Source organism: Tenrec ecaudatus, chromosome 7, assembly GCF_050624435.1.
Source record: "Tenrec ecaudatus isolate mTenEca1 chromosome 7, mTenEca1.hap1, whole genome shotgun sequence".
Lineage (NCBI taxonomy): Eukaryota > Metazoa > Chordata > Mammalia > Afrosoricida > Tenrecidae > Tenrec > Tenrec ecaudatus.
The window spans coordinates 109,033,648-109,054,336 of NC_134536.1; positions in this window are offsets into that span (position 1 = coordinate 109,033,648).

A 20,689-nucleotide genomic window follows, 5' to 3' on the forward strand; every position below is an offset into this window, starting at 1 on the left:
TTCTATAGTTCTAAGATTTTAGCAGCCATTGATAAGGGAATAGAACTGTTGGTGTTTTCTTCGGCATCATAGTTTTCCAAAAGAAATTCAGACTCTTAGAAACACTAAGTACAGAGCACATGCAGAAACATAATTCAGCAAAGAATAAGGGGTCACAAAGAGAGCAGATGAATGGAGTAATACATATATTATAACCCTGCACTAGCCCCCATCAGTGTGTTGGATGCTGGCTAGCAGTATCTATTAGCCGCATATCAACGTCTGATCCTGGTAGGAAAGTCACTGATCATATAAGACTGAGGTTCAGGCTCTGAGTGACTAGTGGAGACATCCTCAGCAGGTGATTAACAAATAGCAGAGAGAATACTTGTAAGGTTAATATAAGGCTTATTTAAACTGCGATGCTGATGACTTTTACATAGCTATGTACAAATAAAATAATTTTTGTTGCTTCTTCATGACTGTAATTTTGCTACTGTTGATAATCCGGAGGCCCTTGTGAAAGGGTTGTTCTACCCCCAAAGGGGCAACGACCCACTGGTTGACTTAAGAACCACTGCTTTAAAGGAAGGAATCTATTCTGCTGTGATATTCTATTTTACGTGAATTGTTGTTGTTAGGTACTGCCAAACCCCCCACCCTAAAAAAAAACACCCTAAAGCCCACTGTCTGAGTAACCTCTTCTGTGGTTTTCTAAGGCAGGAGTAGAAAGCCCAGTATTTCTCCCAAGTTGCTACTAATGGTTTCAAACTTCCAACCATGTGGTTTCCATGCCAAGGAATCACCACTAAGCCAGTTAAGGCTCCTAATCAGCCACAACGCAAAGTAACTCTATGTACAACAGAAAGAAGCAGTGACAGATCCTTTGTGATGTCCCTTTGCTTGATCCCTTTGTTACAGCCACTGTGTCAACCCATGTTGATGAAGGCCTTCCACTCTACCAACCACCATGTCCTTCCCCAGGAACTGGCCTCTGCCGACTACATGTCGGAAGTATGTAAGGTAAAATCTCACTATCCTTGCCTTTAAGGAGCACTTAGGCTGTACTTCCTCCAGGACAGATTGTTGGTCCTTTGGCAGATCATCATACTTCCAATATTCTTCACAAGTACCACAATTAATATGCATCTTTACTCCTGTCTTCCTTCTTCCTTATACAACTTTCACATGCTTGTGAAGCAACGGAAAATACCATGGGGGTATCAGCAGCACCTTAAATATCAAAGTAACACCCCATTTTAAAAATTCTAAAAATCTCTGGTGCAGCAGATTTAATGCGGTCAACATATTTGATGTGTTAGAAGTGCTGGTGATGTAATGATTATGCATTGGGCTGCTAGTGATAAATCCAGCAGTTTGAAACCACCAGGAGTCCAGCAGGAGAAAGACAAGGTGCTATTACTCCTGTAAAGAGTTGCAGTCTTGGCAGTTGGTGTGGTATATGAAAAAAATAAGAATTTATTTATTACCAAAAGTTCATGAGGATGGGAGAGTGGGGGGAAATGAACTGATATGAAGGGCTCAAGTAGAACAAAAATATTTTGAAAATGATAATGGAATATGTACACATGTGCTTGACCCAATGAATGGATGTATGGATTGTGATAAGCACTGTAAGAGCCCCCAATAAAATGATTTTTTTTAAAGAGGTGCAGTTTGAGAATCACAGGTGCAATTCTCCTCTGTCTTGTTGGGTTGCTATGAGAGCGCATCAACTTGATGGCATTGGGTCTTGGGTAGTTTGGTTTTTTTGATCTCTTGACTGCTACTCCCATGGGCACTGACTGTGGAACTACACACAACAGAGTCCTCAAAAAGGTCTGCGCTTTGCTATTTATCACGATGTTACTTGTCAGTCCTGTTGAGAGGATTTCGGTCTTCTTTTCATTGGGCTGTAACCACACTGCGAACTGCAATCTGTGGTCCTGGTCAGCAAGTGCCTCATTTCGTTCTTCCTTTCAGCGAGCAAGATCTTGACATATGCAAATGACATGTTGCTAATAAGCCTTCCTCCAATCCTGATGCCACTTTCTTCTTATAATCCAGCTTCTCGTATCATTTGCTCAGCATATAGATTGAATAAATATGGTGAAAGGACACAACTATAACACATTTCTTGACAATAAATCCCCTGCTCTGCTCCCACAAATGCCTTTTGATCCACATGTAGGTTCTGCATGGGGACAATGAAGTGTTGTTTTTGAATTCCCATTCTTCGCAAGAATCTCCATAGTTTGTTACGATCCAAACAGTCTACTGCCTTTGCATAGTTAATAAAACATGTGTAAACATCTTTCTGGTATTATTTTCTTTGAGCTAAGATCTATACGACATAAGCAATAATTCCCCTTGCTCTATTATTCTCTTCTGAATCTGGCCTGAATTTCTGGAAACTTTCTGCAGCTGTTGGATGATCTTCAGAAAAAATTTACTTGCTGTGCTATCAATGATAGTGTCTATAATGAGGCATGGCTAGAAGATACATATTAAGACATTTCACTTCACCACAGTAACTATAGCTGAAACTAACAGAATAAAAAATAGACTTAATTTTCTAAAATATTTAATGCAAAACTATAAGCAAAGAAGAGATAAAATAAAAATTGTATATGTTTTAAACAACAATCTACAAAAGTCTAGAAAAATAGTGCAAAATATAAGAACCAAACATTGAAATGCATAATCAATTTGGAGGTATTAACATGAATATCTAAGAAATTGATATAAAACATCTAATTAAAATTTTGACAACATTAATACTTACAAGAATCATTTTTACTTGGATAGAACACTAACTCCAATTACTGCATAAAACACATTATTTCTAAGTTCTTACAAATATTTATAAAAGTAAACCATGTAGTTACTCATCAGCAAGTCCAGATATTTTTATAAATAGCATGTTTACATTTTAATAGCAGCATAACTGAATGAGATATCATGTCTAGAAGTGCCATTAAATATTTAAAATTTAAATTAGACACATAAAACATGGATAAAAGAAAATAATTGTACATTATTTGCATCTAGATTACCATTAAAACACCACACACAAGTGTTTATGAGCTGTAGATGTATATAGACATCATGTAGTTATAATTACCTGTATTAGAGCAGAAAGATATTTGTAGATTATCTGATTTTTTACCCATGGTGGTTCGGTTTCTTATAGCCACAATGATTTCTCATATCAAGGATTGGAGTCAATAATCTTTCCCTTGAAACATGGTCTGATTCTATGGCTTACTTTGCATAATAAAATGTGTACAACAATTAATATTGTGAAATGTCTTAGGTTGTTGCTCTTTTTATTGTCGTGCTCTTGAAAGCTAGACACTATTCTGTTAGGATTAGACATCATGTAGAAAAACAGCATCCATTAAAAGTCTCTTTTTTTTCCTAGTACAAGATAGATGCCATTAAAACACAGTCTCTTGAGCAAATCAAGTCAATATATGGACCAGAAGAACCACCTAGTCAACTTTTAGAACTATGTGTGAGTTTCTATGTATGACAGTTGTGTGTTTTTTAGCTAATGAATCAAAATATGATATATGAGGTTCTCGGATATGAGGTGCTGATATAACTATAACTTAATATCTGTGTCATTTAATTTGGAGTTCTTTGGGAAGAGACTTCAATTCAGTGAGGAATTATTAACAGTATTGGGACACACGGGCAGCGAGGAAATTGCTATTGAGGTCTGGAGGACTAAAACCATATTATGATTGGCCAAATACAAACTGCAAGACGTTGCCTTGGTTGGTATTAAAAGTAGAAAACATGTAGAACTCATAGCCTGAGCTAAGAAAAAATTATGTCAGACTTTGTGTCCTGTGAAAAAATAGAAGATGAAAGAAATGAGCTAATGGTAAGATTTTTTTCAAACATGATACAAGTAAGTTATTTTAACATAGGATTGCTGTGTTCAAAGATAAGTATAATTCTTATGTCCAGACCCTAATCTTACAAAAGATATTCAAAGTAAAAAATGAAGTCAAGGCAAAGATCAACGCCAATTATTTCCATTGAATCAGAATCTCATGAACAAGATTGAGTTTGTGATTTATAAATACTGTGTTAAAATAATTGAATGGTTTTGAAGGTAGAAGCCCTTAGACCTCACTCCAAAACGATACCTAATTCCTATTTTATTTTTTAATCTTAAGAACATACTCTGATTCATAACACAAGATACAGAAAGCATATTTCAAACAAATTTTGTATGACATAAACCAGACTGATAAAACTACTTAGCTGCAACTCTAGGTCATTTCTTAAATGTGCGTTCTTTCTTTTAAAAAAAACATAAATGATTTTCTTGGGGTTTTTTGCAGCTCTGATAACAATCCATACATCCATTTTATCAAGCACATTTGTACATATGTTTCCATCATTTTTAAAACATTTCTTTCTACTTGAGCTTTTGGCATTAGCTCCTCTTTTTTTCCTCTCCCTCGATCACCCTCCCACCCTCGTAACCCCTTGGTAAATTATAAATTATTATTATTTTCATATATTACACTGCTCACTTCCTTCACCCATGTTTCTGTTGTTTATCCCCCTGGGTGGGTGTATATGTCAATCATTGTGATCTGTTCCCCCTTCCTCCCTCTTCTCTCCCCAACCTTTCCCCTACCCTCATGGTTTCACTATGCACATTAGTGTTACTGAGGGGAATTATCTGGACTAGATTACTTGTGTCCAGAGCCCTTACCTGCACCAGTTTACCTGCTCTGATCGAGCTGGATATGTAAGGTAGAACTGGGGTCATAATAGTGGAATGGGGGAAGCATTAAAGAACTAGAGGAATGCCGTGTGTTTCATTGGTGTTAGACTGCATCCTGCATCGTGACTGGCTCGTCCCTTCCTTGTGACCCTTCTGTGAGGGGATGTCCAATTGTCTACAGACAGACTTTGGGTCTTCACTCCAACCCCCCTCATTTGCATCAATATGATTGTTTGTTTTGCGTCTTCTGATACCTGATACCTGATCCATTGACAGCTCATGATCATACAGCCTGGTGTCCTTTTTCCATGTAGGCTTTGTTCTTCCCTGCTAGATGGCTGCTTGTTTAACTTCAAACCTTTAAGACCCCAGAAGCTATATCTTCTAATAGCTGGGCACCATCAGCTTTCTCCACCACACTTTCTTATGTCCCCATTTTAATTTCAGTGATTGCATCTGGAAGGTGAGTATCACAGAATGCCAGAATATTACAAAAAGTGTTCTTGCATTGAAGAAGGACTTGAGTAGAGGCCTAATGACCATCTGCTTCCTCGATACTTACATAAATAAATTTACATAGGCCTATATCCTATCGTTATATATTAATATATTTACCTATATACCTGCCTATATGTATACCTCTATACATGTCTTTTACCTCCTAGTTCTTTCTTGGATTTCTTTCCTCCTCTCCCCTTAAACCTTAAAGAGTAAGAGCCACAGAAACACTGTGGATCAGTGTTGCTATGTGGTTTGCACATCCACTTATCTGCGTGTATGTGTGGGTGTGTATGCCAATTTTAGTATTCCTGATACCACCTCACCTTTGTAAATGGAAAATACGGAGATGATTTGCATTTTCTTTGTTTAGGTCTCTATATTGAGTTAAGCTACAAAAGAGCAAACTACAATCAAATAGTCTCACCTTCATCTGTATTTAATTCAGATAATAAGATCCTTTAATCTGAGCTAATTTTAATGAGGAAAGATACTTGTGGTGGCAAGTATATATTTTTCACGCGCAAGATGTGATATGTAATGGTCACAAGCTAAATGTCGTCTCCAACTATCCCTCTGGGTCACCTGGAGATGAATGAGCATTATTCACTCTCTTGTTTCTCCATTTAGATAACTTGTGCTACATCAAAATATGGCAGTCCAAGCGAAATCAGATTTGGCAAAGTATTATTTCTCCACGAGTTGCCATTTTGTCCCTTCGGGCTACAGTTGCCAAACTCTAGAGCTATTTGTTTTCATCATGACCAGCAGATTCAGACCCAGTGTTTGGAGAAAAAGGATGGTTTATACACCATACAATGAAACAATAACCATCTGGCTCAAGATATCAGTTGTCTCAAGGTTTAGAAGTTTAGTCGTAGGACAAGCATTTCAACAGAAAGGAATGATTTTATGAGGTTAAAAGCATTCTCAGTTTAAAAACAAGGAACAATATTTATTTTTGCCATTGCTTGCCTTGTGGGAATAAATTTGATAAATGAGCTCCACATGAAAAATACACTCATGTTTTCCAAGCCACTAATTCTATTTTTATTATGGAGTCGTGAGTGAGAATAAGTCCCCCAATTTAAGTCAAGTCATGATGCAGATGATTCATATTGATTGTGATTTCTCATAATATGAAGATCTATGAACTAAAGAAGAAAAATTGTATGCATACAACACACACCAGGAAGCTTGAATTAAACAGGCATAGAAAAACTGCAATAGGTATTACCTCTCAAATATTGGAAGTATGAGACATACTCATATAGTAGTCACCGGTTTATGAAAGACAGCAAAGCACATAGGAACATGAGCCTAGCATGACCTATTTCAACACCACACACTGGACGTAGAATTGGGATGACCGAAGAATTGATGCATTCAAAGTATAGTGCTGGTGAAGAATATTGAAAGTCTCATGGACTCCAAACTATCAACAGATCTGTCTTGGAAGAAGTACAGCCAAAGTGCTCCTTTGAAGCCAGGGTGGTGAGACATCTCCTCATGTATTTTGGAATCTTATAAGAAGAGCCCGTTCCTGGAAATGAACTTCGATCATGCTTGGTAAAGTAGAACGACATTGAAAAGAACTAAGACCTTCAGTGAGATGGATTGACATATTGGCAGCAACAAGGGACTCAACCAACAACTGAGAGAATGATGTAGGATGTGGCAAGGTTCCCTCCTATTGGGCATCGGGTCATCTGCATTAGATGCGGTTTGACAGCACTAACAACAGCAGCACATATTACATGTAAACGTACAAACGTCTACTTTCAAGTAAAATGCGTGTATGTAAGGATTTCTGCTATTTTCCATTTTTGCCACCTCCCAAATCCAAAGAGAAATATCTGCTCTGTCCTATAGGGTTGCTATTTTTATTCAGTCCTATAAATATGTAAGGTTTTAGAAATTCCTTCAATAATACCCTTACAATATTTACTCTTAACAACTTCTTTTTGGGTGGGTTGCCTGTTAGAGTCTACATTTTCTTGAATTCCATCCTTGAGTGTTGAAAAGTATTGATGAGCAAAATAGAAAAGATTCATGTACTAAAATTAGCTTAATCATAAGTTATAAGAGAAAATAAATTATATTTAAATATATTCTATTTAAAATTTTAAATTAATATATTCTATTTAAAATATGAAAACATGAATTAATAATAACAAAAATTTAAAAACCAACCTTATTCAAATAAATGAGTGATCAAGTAAGTGTGAATAGATGACTTAGTATTCATACATATGTTTCTTATTCATTATCCAAAGATCTCGACAGAGTGAAAACTTAATAAAAATGAACCCAACAAAGCTTTGATGATATTTATTAGACACCATATAAAAATAAATTTAATTAGGGTTTCCTAGAAAAATCACTATTTACAGGGATGGATCAGAGAAAGCACAAGATGAGTATGAAGGTAAGAAAGTGCATAAGACCCAGAATATAGAGTGTCAGAAGAACATAGGCGCCAACTTGAAACACTTCCCAATGACTAATGCTGGAAAATTTTGAGCAAGGAAATACATAAGTGCTGAACTACCCAGGAATAAATAAGTATTCATGAGTTCATACTGACTCAAATAAATGAATGGATAAATAACTAAGGGGAAAAGGAGAAATCTTCCTTACATAGGAACCCCAAATGATGCATGCCCTGAGAAGGAGAGAAATAGAAATTAGCATTATAGCCCTCCAGAGATCATTAATGATATTCACTATGATATGAAATCAATGGATTAAAATTTAAGGTGAGACAGGACGTTTGAATGGCCTCAGATTGTGTGTGCCATACTATTTGATGAATGTGCTTGCTTTAACCTATGTCCACAAGCATTTTGATACTCATTTCTTCAGGAGATAGAGCTTGAGCCCCTTCCCATAAACATTAGCAGGACTTAGTGACTTGCTTCTATTTACTAAAACATGAAAAGGATAAAACTAGCTGTTTTTTTCCTTTGGAAAAATCTTCCTCATGCCACCTTAACCAATGGATCAAGGTTACAATCATGAGTAATAAGTCAAGTTGCTAGCATGTACCCTGATTTATCATGAGAAGAACACTGAATTTCTATAATCTTCTCCAAAATTCATAGCCCTAATGTAATCAGGAGAAAATATGTGGAAAATATAAACCAAGTATTTGCTAAATAAATTAATTAACAAATAATTTTTCTTTAAATATTATGCTTCACAAATTCTTTGAATATGTTTTCTAAATTTACATGGTAAGTTAAAGTGTATAAGAAAACCAGAGTCAAAAATTATGCATATTCCAGGGTGGAAATAATTCTGATTTATACATCCCTTTATGTTTTTTCCCCCCTTTGCAATCAATTTGTGTTCTATCTTACAGAAATCACTGGTAGGTAGTAGGTTTTCCTGTGAGTATTTCAAATGGCTGTTATGTAGTTGCTTCATTTTTATGGTTGATGGTTCATATGTTAATATAGTAGATACAAAAGGACTCAAAATGCTTAAAATTCCCTGTGGCTAAGTAGATTTATCAGGTGGGTAATGCATATTGATTTTTCAATTTCATAATGGACACATATCTACTCGGTAGTATCTATTGACTAATCTAATCTACACAATATAAAAAAGACCATTTCTTAGCAATTTAAATGTGAATTCAAATTTCTCAAATATAGTACTATTTTTTTATTTACAAGGAAAGTTGTATTATGTAGAAAAAAGAAATAATAGCACAGTGGGTCCATACTGGGCTGCTACTCGCAAACTCCCTAGGTTGAAACAATCAGCAATTGAACAGGATACAAACTGAGGTCTTCTACTCCCATAGAGATGTGCAGTATTAGAAACACAGAGGGGCATTCTACTCTGTTGCTATGAATTGGTATTACCCCGATGGCAGTTTATTAAATTCTACTACAGGCTTAATTTAAATTCACTACATTTTAATGATCAAATTTGAGGATATATGGCATGAAAAAGCAGACACTAATCATTTCACTGGTAATACTCCATGAACGCTTAAAGGTATAGCTAACCTTTTGCAAGGTTATTAAAAAGAAGGTCATTTTTTAGCATTTTCTACCGCTACTTAAAGATAATTCATAGAATGTAAGATGTGGGGGATTTTTTAATTGGCTATGTGAATAAGCTGTTTCCAAGGACTGTCAGTTAAACAATCTATTCAGTTACTATCACAGTATATTATTTTAAAATTTTGAACAATCAGACACTAAATGAAGATCAATATAGATCTGAAATATAAATTTACTTACTTGAACATATTGACAATTACTTAAATTTCAAAACGCGAAACATGTTTTTAAATGAGATGAGAATCGGTGCAATACTCCATAGACACTGGGGCCAGATGGCAGTAGGGCCTTCCCAGTGACATCATCTCCCTGTGCCTCTGTTTCCTCATCTACAAGCAAGAATGACCCAAACCTACTGACAGGTTATTTATGAGGATGAGTTAGCATATGGAAAGCGCTTCCAACAGTGTCTGGAATGTTTTGAATTCTAATTAATTTTTATTTTGGGGATTAAGACTTCTATCAGCACTTGCTTTATATTGACTTAATGTCTCACAGTGCTGCTCTTCTTAAGTGCCACTGGGCTGATTCTGATTCATAGTGACCCCGGATGAGAGTTGGTCAGTCCATTGGGTGTTTGGGTCGGAACCTTTATGAAAGTAGGCTGCTTTTCCTTTCTCCGCAGACCCACTGATGGTGTCAAGGCAGTGACATTCCAGTTAACAACCAAGCTCTGCATTGGGGCTAAAGAAGTAAGTAAACATCAGAGCTATGTTCTTTACATTGCTATCTCTATTCTCCGACTTAACAGCAAATAGAAAAGGAAACGAGGTGAAATGTGGGTCAAGCATTGGGATACACGCTGAAGGTCAGCAGTTTGAAACCACCAGATGAGGCCGAACCTGTAATATTTACAGCATCACAAACCCCAAAGGGCAGCATGCATTGGAATTGACTCCGTGGTAGTGTTTATTGGTTGGCAATTAGGTGGTTTTGTTTTTATGTTTATACCAAATACAAGCTTACAAGCCACATGTTTGAAAAGTTTGTGCTGCTAAATGCTATAATAAGATAGATTACTTGATTTCTGCTTTGTAAGCCTTATGCTTTTCAGAAGAGGGCTGTAATCTCATAACAAACGTCAGACTTGACTAGGTTCTCTAATTGTTCATCCTTTTAAACTTTCTACCATCTTTACTTAATATGGCTTAGTTTCTGAAACATTTTTATCAATTAAAAATAGATTTAATTTAAAAGCCTCGATCCTGAGGAAAGTTCTCGAATGTTTCTTTTTCCTTCAATGATGTTATGTCAGGGCTTGGGAAAATAATCAGAGAATGAATTAGACTGGCTTTATCGAATTATTTTCCCAAATAAAATGTGTACTGTTCCACTCATTCATCCCATTAATCAAGCTTTCTACTTAGAGGTTCTGAAAACGTAGTGTAACGGTGTACAACAAATAGGCCAGATTTGTGGCAGACGGGGGCCTGGTTTTACCACATGACAAAGCACCTGCTCACGCGGCCATCTTGGTGAGCCCAAGTGGCATGCCTCCTGGCCCCTCTCTTTGGGCAAAACCAGCATGCTCCTCTACTCCCACACACATTGCTCACCTGATCTTGCTCCATGTGGCTTCTTTTTTGTTTCCACAAAGGCAGAGAGCCATATAAGGAGAGCAATTCGATTATGCAAAAAATGTGAAGGAACAAAACAACAGCCAGAGAAGGTGCTGTCAGCCATCCAAATCAAAAGCTTGGAAAATGTTTCCAAGAATGGAATCACAGTTTTGACAACTGTATTAAGTGTAAAGGAGATTACATTGAAGGTGATAATGTTGTTTTGTTTAAAAAAACAAAACTAAATACCTAGTTTTTAAAAATAAAGTTCCATCAATTTTGATACTGTCTCATAAGTCATAAAGACAGTGTTCTAGATCTTATTTTGGTGAACATAACTTGGCTTCTTCAAATCTCCTGAGTGGCTATCTAAGGTGTGTATGACTAGCTGGAGGAGCAAAGAACAATGAGACAGACAGATGGTAATTAGTCCAATGGGCTAAAAGACCACACAAATGCCAGTCTCTATACTTGAGACCAGAAGAACTAGAGGATGTTCAGTAACCACTACCAAATACCCTTAAAGGGATCAAATTGGAAAGTCTTGGATTGTGTGTGTGTGTGTGGGGGGGGGGGGTCCGGGCTAAATATAGAACAAAATTCAACATCACAAAAGAGACTACTTGGAAAGAGACTGATGGAGTCCTGAATCCACCTTCAGGTTTAGAAGTGAACTCACCCTCATTGCTCAATATTTTTCAAAAACATAGACAAGTTTTTAGCATTTTGATTCTGATAGATTTCAATTTTTTATAAATCATACTTCATACATTAAAGAAAACAATTATTAATCAGTATTTTCAAATATTTCTTTTCATTTTGAATAGTGTTCCAGTAACCAATGAAGGTCTCAAAAATTTACACCATCTAGATAATTATGATCAACTCCCCTTTAAGAATATAGATCTTTCTCTGTGATACTATGAGTACCTTCTGATCTGAGAGCCCATCCTCTGGCATTATACCTGAAATGTTCTGCTGCTACTCATGAGGTTTCGGTGTCTGAGAAGGTTCTGCTGCTAGTCTTAAGGTTATCGGTGGCTAATTCATCAGAAGTGGAGAGCCACTTCCTTCAGAGTCTGTTCTTCATCTGGAGTAGTTGCTGAATCCTGTTCACCTTGGTTGGTCATGCATAGCTTGCAGGGTCACAGCAACACACTAGCCACCACAAAACAATAAAATCACAAGCAGATGGAGAAGTTGAATACATACATTGAGCCAAAATTGACTGGCATTTTCCATTTTTTATCAGACAATCATATGGTTTATTTTGTTGGGAATGACAAATTCAAATGAAATGGCATAAATTTATCAAAAAGGGCATTTCAAGATCTATCTTAAAGTACAATGCTGTCTATAATCACATCATATCTATCAGCAGACAATGAACTTCAGTGAAGACAACTCATTCAAATTTATGCATCGATCATTAAAGCTTATGATGAAGAAACTAAATATCTTTACTAACATTTTCAGTCTGAAATTGATCAAACATACCATCAATATTTATTGATAATTATTGGTTACTGTAACCCAAAAACTTAAAACAAAGAGGAAGGAACACTTGTTGGAAGATGGGGCCATGATGTTATAAATGCAGCTGAAAATCACGTGATAGAATTTTTCAAGGCCAATGACTTCTTCATTGCAAATACCTATTTTTATCAACATAAGAGATGGTTGTATACATGGACTTATCAAGATGGACTACATTGAAATAAAATTAACTACATAGGCAGGATGAGACAATGGAGAAGCCAAATATCACCCACTAACATCAGGCCAGGAGCAGACTGAGAAGCCGACCCTCAGCTGCTCATAATGTCAGTTCAGGTTGAAGCTGAAGAAAATTGAAGCAAGTCCACATGAGCCAAAACACGACCTTGAAGATATCCCACCTGAATTTTGAGGACATCTCAAGAATAGATTTGACACATTAGGCACTAACAACAGAATACTTAATAAGCTATGTAATGACATCAAGAATATCACATACAAAGAATGAAAAAGGTCATTAAAAATACAGGAAAGAAAGAAAAGATCGAAGTGGATGCTACAAAGACTCCAAAACTTACTATTAATTATAGAGTAGCTAATGCAAAAGAAGAACTAAGGAATTCCTGCAGCTCAGGCTAGCTGACAAAGAATTGTAAAGAAGTGTGCCAACTTGAGATTAGAAACCTAAAGCGGAAGAGCTTGCTCAGCATGTCTGAAACGGAAAGCACTGAGGCGGAAATCCAGGACTCGAGCTGTACTACTGAGAGATTCCATGGACAAAATCCTGACGGGCAGAGGTGGGAAAATAAACAGACATTATACCAAAACTAACTAGTCACCGTTCATTCATTTGAAGAGGTATATAAGATTAAAATGAATGGCATTGATGCAAGGAGTATACGTTACAATGAAAGCATTAGCCAAAAACTAGGCACCAGAAATTTACAGAATATTCCAGGTGACATAACATAATGTAAAATTTATAAACATTGTCATTGATATGTCAGCAAAATTTTACTTCAGATCATTTAATTATATTTGCAACAGTACATTGACAGAAGTTGCCAGAAATGTATGCCAGACTCAAAAGAGGATGTGGAAGAAGGGATATCATTGCTGATGTCAGATGGATCTTGGCGGAAAGCAGGGAATGATATAAAGATGTTTATTCTGTTTTATTGAATTTATAAAGGCATTTGTAAACCGTGAGAAGAATGGAAATTCCAGAGCACTTTATTGAGCTCCTGTAAAATCTCTCCATGGACCAACCAGGACTAGTGAATACTGGAATGGTTGGAAATCAAGAAGTGTGTGCTTCAGGGTTGTAGCCTCTCAAAATACCTATGTAATCTGTGTGTGGAGCAAATGATCAGAGAAGCTGAACTACATAAGAAGAATGCAGTATCAGAATGAGGAAGGCTTATTAATAACCTGCAATAGCAATGACACATCTTGCCTAAAATGAGGAGGAATTGAAGTACTGGTTGATGAAAGATAAAGGGCTGCGTTCTTTAATATGAATTACAGCTTCATGCAATGGAACCCAAATCATCACCACTGGACCAATAGCTAACATTGTTTTACAAAGAGAAAGTTTGACGTTGTCGAGGATTTCGGCTTGCTTGAATCCACGATCCATGCTCATGGAGGCAGCGCTTTGGACAGTGGTGACAAAAAGAGGCTGTTTCCAGCTCTATCCTAGCCAAAGTTGTGGCATGGTCAGTTGCCTCATCTGTGTGTGAAAGTTAGACAATGAATAAGGAAGATTGAAGAAAAATAAATGCTTTTGAATTATGGTGCTGGCAAAAATATTCCAAGGAGCATGAATTGTCCAAAGAATCGTCCAAACTTACCTTGCAAGAAATTCAGTCAGAGCACTCCTCTGACACCAGGATGGTTGACTTCCTGTCCTGTACTTCGGACACCTGCTCAGAGAGATCATTTCCTGGACCAGCACATCATGCTTGCAGAGGAGAGAAGCAGTGAATAGGAAGACCCTCGACCAGATGAACTGACACACTGGCTGCAGCCCTGAGCTCAAACAGAGGGGTGGGGGGATGGGGGAGGGGGGAGGGGGAGGTATTTCGTTCTATTGTACAAAGCAGCACTATGTGGGTAGGAACTGACTACAGAATTGGCTTGAGGAAATTAAATTTGTTTTTTGGGTTTGAAATAGCATTAGTGGAGCAATAATACTAGTGGGGTATGCACACCTTAGAAGAGTAAACTTTAAAGATCAAAACAGCACCATTTATCCAAGTACCAATTTCAGAAAGCTTAGGGAAAGTGGAAACAGGAAGCATAAGAAATGAGGTAAATGATGTTATATTTAGGAGTGCATTATAATGAATTAAGTGAATCAAAATATTTCTGAGTTATTAAACATGAAACTTATTATCAGCTCTGTAACCTTTCACACAATTTACAAAAGAAAGAGAAAAAAAAACAAGGCTAAGCTGTTACTATAATTTATAAATGCTTATTAAATTTTTCCCTATTTAATTATTTGGATTGTGATAAATCCATCAACTAAATCTCCCAGTCATCTCAACCTCCACAGGAAGGAAACATGAGGAGCATAGGATTGTTTGTATTATGCCTTTTTATGTTCAGGGTCTTCAGAAAACATTGTTGAACAAGAGGCAGGAAGTATGAAGGAATATAATGATATTTTTTAAAAGGTTGTCACTTAACATTGCTGCCTGCTGGTAATCTGTTACATGAAGCATGCAGAGATAATAAACAACATATTTTTCTTAAATCGTTATGTTATGTAGAGAGAGAGAATCACAATGGTAATGTTGCAGGGAATTATGAGTCACTGCCTGGAGATGAAATGGAATACATTTGGAATGGAAATATGCCAGATAACTGACATAAATTGCAGGGCCTGGTTCATTAGATCAGTATTAATAATTTGATTTCTTTTGGTTTTTTTTCTGTTCCAGGTTCTAGCTGTGAATTTGGACCCTGTGAGGCTAACAACCCTTGTGAGAATGGAGCTGTTTGCAGAGCAGAAATAGATATGGAAACCTTCCCCGTGGGCTCCAGGGCCAATGTAGGAATGGCTTTGCAGGGCCACACTATGAAATCAGTGTCAATGAATGCAGTCCCAGCCCTTGCTGAAATGGGTATTGTTAGGACAGTGAGTGCACTTGCCTGCTTCCATCCCCAGAGCGCAGTACAAATACAGAACCTGATGTAGTGACAGAATCAGGAGGGTGAAACCTGAGCACTTATTGATATTAACCTGTTTGTCGTTAAAGCCAGTGCCAAAATTATTTTTGCAAAACACCTCCAAGACTTGCCAATTCATTTATAATTTGTATGTCACAATTGTAGCAAATGAGAAAGTTTAATGGGATATGATTTTTATGTTCAGACATCAGAATTAAGGCTTACATTTTCAGTTTTAAATATTAAATGGTCAAAGTGCTCATATGTAGGTATGAAAAAACACTGCTTGAAGTGAAACTAAAACTGACTCACTATTTTAGCCAGTTTGTTAAAGTATTTGAAGTTGCTTCGATAGTCAAATCTGTGTACAAGTGTACTGAAAATAATGTAATGTATATGCAATAATATAGCGATGGGGTTTGTTTTCTTTGCTGTTTTATTTTCTAGACTTATTTTTAAATATTTAATGTTTACATTAATTCTAATAATGGGTGGAAGGATTACTTGAATTATTTTAAGTCCATTTTTATCATTTGTCTCCATAGCAAAACTTTAGAAGGGTTACTAATTTAACTATTCTACTTGCTATTGTTAATTGTTTTCTCATGGAATATGAAATATGCATTTTGGGAAATTATGTGTTTACTAGAAAGTATAAATGGGACAATTGGATGGCTTTAGAAGAACTTTTTACCTAGTTGACCAGTACACACAGCTGTGAAGAATAGAAAGACAAATTTGGATTTGTCCACACCCTTTGGAGAATCTGACCTTGGGATTCCTCTGTGGAGAAACAGCAAAGAATCACGACGACCAAGGGAATGAAATAGAAGGTGACTAATGAAACCTTCCCCACGTAAAATTTCATTTCAGTTACGTTAAAATATAGTTCTACCTAATCACAAATAAATAAGAGTAGTTAAAATAACACTGTGCCTGAAATATATTTCCATTTTAAATTATTTTATTTTATTTATAGATAACATTATTTAACCAATATAATGACGTACACTCTAATATTTAAAATCGCATGTCCTTAAGGAATCAAAGAGATTTCTGTATGGGTGATGTAGACCTGTCGGAAGACAATAGTGAGGAGTAGGGCCGCCAGCACACTGGAGAGCGACTACATTCAATTTTATTCAACTTATTGTGTGTGTGTACCAGCTAAATAAAGCAGGCCTTAAAAGTCACGTTTTTCCTGTAGGTGTCATGTAATAAGTTCTGCTTTGTATTAATATTTCCATGCTGTGAAACAGAACAAAACATGGGCATGTCTGTGCCCCGGCTCCAACAACAGGTATATTCCGACCCCTGTGAGAGTGGGGCTCAGCTCGTGGCTTAGACCTTGGGCTGCTAACCACAGTCAACAGTCCCGCTCTGCCAGTTGGTCCCCAAGAGCGAGGAGGCAGCTTGTTTCTGTAAAGACGTGCCGCCTCTTAAACCCTGCAAAACCGCGAGAGCAGTGAGGCGTTATTTTATAGGGTCGCTATGCATCGAAAAGAACTCAATAGCAATGAAAAGATCCCCCCAGCCATTGTCTGAGCCAGTGTCTTAGCTCATTTCCTCGAGGATCTTCATTATTTTCACTTACCCTCGCCTTGACCGAGTTCTCCAAGAGTGGTCACTCCCAGTGAGCAAGATCGTCTCGCCATTGTTGCTTCTAAGGAGCATTGTGATTGACCTTTTATCCAACATTATTTTCTTGCTTTCATAGGACATGGTAGATTCCATTTTTTTTGCCAGCATCATAATTTAAATGGGTAAATTCTTCAGTCTTCCTTTTCCTTAAAGCCATACACCATCTTTTTTAGAGTTCTTAATTTGAGATACGATCACTTTTAATTTTTATACAGATTTTGGCAGCTTAAAGATTGTTTTAAAGTTTTGGAAATCTCCAATTACATAAGAAAAAATGACTATGATCTTCTGTGTGAATTTAACCTCATGGTGTTTAGTTATATATCCAAATTTGGCAACTACGTATGTTCATGTTGCAGACTATAAAACCAGGAAGGCAGAGTAGTGTGCCTGAGACAGAGATGACAGATCACTTTATAGCCACGGAGGACCTACAGGAATGGTTATTGTTGCTGGTAGGGCCATTGACTAGGTTCTGAAACATCACTCCTGTGTAGAATAGAAGGAAACACTGTTTGGTCTGTACCAACCTCAAATTGTTTATGCTTCAGTTTCAGTCTATTGCTATAGCCACTTTATGAATTCGTTTTGTCCAGAGTTTTCCTCTTTTTTACTAACCCTTTACTTTACTTGTCCCGGGATTAGTCACTCTTAATAACATGTCTAAAGAATGTGTGAGGGAGTCTCCACATCCTTGCTTCTACGATCACTCTGGCTCTTCTCCTTCTGACACACATTTGTTTGTTTTACTGGCAATCAAATGTATTTTCAATATTATCTGCAAGCACAATAAATCAAATGCATCAGTTCTTTTCAGGTTTTCCTTATCCACTGTCCAGCTTTCACACACATGAGTTGTTTGAAAATGCTGCCATTCTTCTGTAGGTTGTTGTACTCTGGTGGCTTGCATGCTACTGTCACACTGAAAGCTGTACTACTGATATTTCAAGTGTCAGGAGAGTCACCTGTAACAAACAGGCTTCAGAGGAACTCTAGACTCACAAACAACTATAGAGAGGGAGTGGCTGTCTACTGAAGAGTAGATGAACAGTAGTAATTGTGGTTATTGTTAGATGGAGTTGGTTCAGACCATAATCACTATGTGCAACAGAATGAAAAATGTCTGCCCCGGCCATCCTCCCAATTGTTCTTATGCCTGAGCCCACTGTTGCAGCCCCTCTATTGCTCCATCTCATCGAGGGCCTTCCTAGTAGTTGCTACTCCTCAATGTTACCAAGCAGGATGTCCTTCTCCAGGGACTGGTCTCTCCTGACCACCTATACAAAGCATGTACGGCACAATGTCAACATCCATACTTCTTCCAAGACAGCTTTGTTGTCCTTTTGACAGTTAGGGATATTTTTAATGTTCTTCACCAGCACACAATTCAAATCTATCAATTCTTCATGGGCATTCCTTTAAAATACATGGCTTGGGTCAGGCTCATGCTACTCTCAAAATAACAACCTTGATTTTTGACACTAAAAAGGTCTTATGCAGGAGATTTTCCCAATGCAATGTGCCTGCTGTTTCCATGACTGCTGTTTCCATGAGCATTGATTATGAATCCAAGCGGACAAAAATTCTTGACAATTTCAGTGTTTTACCCATTTATCACTATGTTACCTATTGGCTCAATTATGAAGATTTTTATACTTTAAATTGAGTCATAATCCATACCTAAGGTTGCAATCCTTGATCTTCATCAGCAAATTTTCACTTTTAGCAGCAAATTCATGTCATCTGCATATTGCAAGTTGCTAATAAGTCTTCCTCCAATCCTGAGGATGCATTCTTCTTCATTTAATCCATCTTCTGTGATGATTTGCTACACATAGAGACTGAATAAGTATGGCGAGAGGATCTAACCTTGATGTACACACTTTCTGATTGTAAAAGATGCACCATCCCCTTGTTCTGTTCACACAACTGCCTCTTGATCTATTTACAAGTTCCACATGAACAGAGTGTAGTGTTCTGGAATTTCCACTCTTCTCAAGGACATATCCAGTTTGCTATGATTCACACAGTCAAGAACCTAGGCATTGTCAATGAAACACAAGTGAACATCCTTTGAGTATTCTTTGGTTTCAGCCAATATCCTTAGGATATCAGCAATAATATTCCTGTTCCATGTCTTCTTCAGAATCTGGCATGAACATCTGGGCAGCTCCCAGTCAATGTTCTTCAGCAACTGTTGTTGGATTATCTTCAGCAAAATTTTACTTGAATGTTAATTTAATGATAGTGTTCTATGATTTAAGCCTTCTGTTGGATCACCTTTCCTTTGAATGGATACAAATATGGATACCTTCTAGTCAATTGGGCAAGTAGCTGTGTTCCTAATGTTCTCGCATGAGTAAGTGAGGGCTTCAAGTGTATCCTCAACTTGCTGAACATTTCAATTGTTGTTCCATCAATCCCTAATCCTTATTTTTGACTACTACAGTCAGTGAAGCATCCATGATGTTTGCTCATATACTATCTTCCAAATTGGTGGAGTGTCCACTAATTCTTTTTGGTAAACCCTCTCTGTATTCGTTCCATCTTCTCTTGATGCTTCCTGAATCGTTCATAATTGTTCCCATAGAATTTTCCAGTATTCCAACTTGAGGCTTGAAATACTTTTTCTTGAATATTTTTAAGTTTAAGACATGCTTAACCTGCTCTTCCTTTCAAGTTTTCTAATGCTAGGCCTGTGAATATTTCATTGTAATATTTTTCTTTGTCTTCTAGAGCTGAATGTTGAAATTTTCTGCACAGTTCTTTTGATTCAGGATTTATTTCATTTGCCTTAGCTACTCTATGATTCAGAATAAGTTTCAGAGTCTTCTGAAACCCACTTTGTTATTTTCTTTCATTCTTGTCTTTTAATGACTTTATTTTCTTCATGTGTGATGGTGTCTTTTCGTGAATTAATGTATTTTTGGCCTCTCACAGTTTGTCATGGCTCTGTCATTAATTTTCAATGCCTCAAATTTGTTCTTCAGTCATTATTGAAATCCAGGTGGAATAGACTCAAGGTCATATTTTAGCTCATGTGTACATACTTGTTTTAATTGTCTTCAACTTTCACCTGTGCTCATATATGAGCAACTGATGGTCTATTTCACAGTAATTCTCATCCTGGTTTTACTGCTGACATTGAGTTTCTTCAGCATCTCTTCCCAAAGATGCAGTTAATTTGAGTTTTGTGTATTCCATCTGTAGAAATTCATATTTATATTTGCCTAACATGTTGCTGGGGGAAAAAGGTATTTTCTGTGAACAGTTTTGGGGTCTTGCACAATTCTGTAATGTAGTCTCCAGCTTCATTTCTATTTTAAGTCTATATTTTCCAACTACTATTCCCTTCCTCTTTGTTTCCAGCTTTTTCATTCAAAACCAATCATTGTCAATGCATCTTAATTGGATGATGGTAATTGTAACCATTATTATATACCCTGATATATATATTAAAATACATATGATTTTAATAAAATGCATATAACTATTTAAAGGTCCTTTTCCCT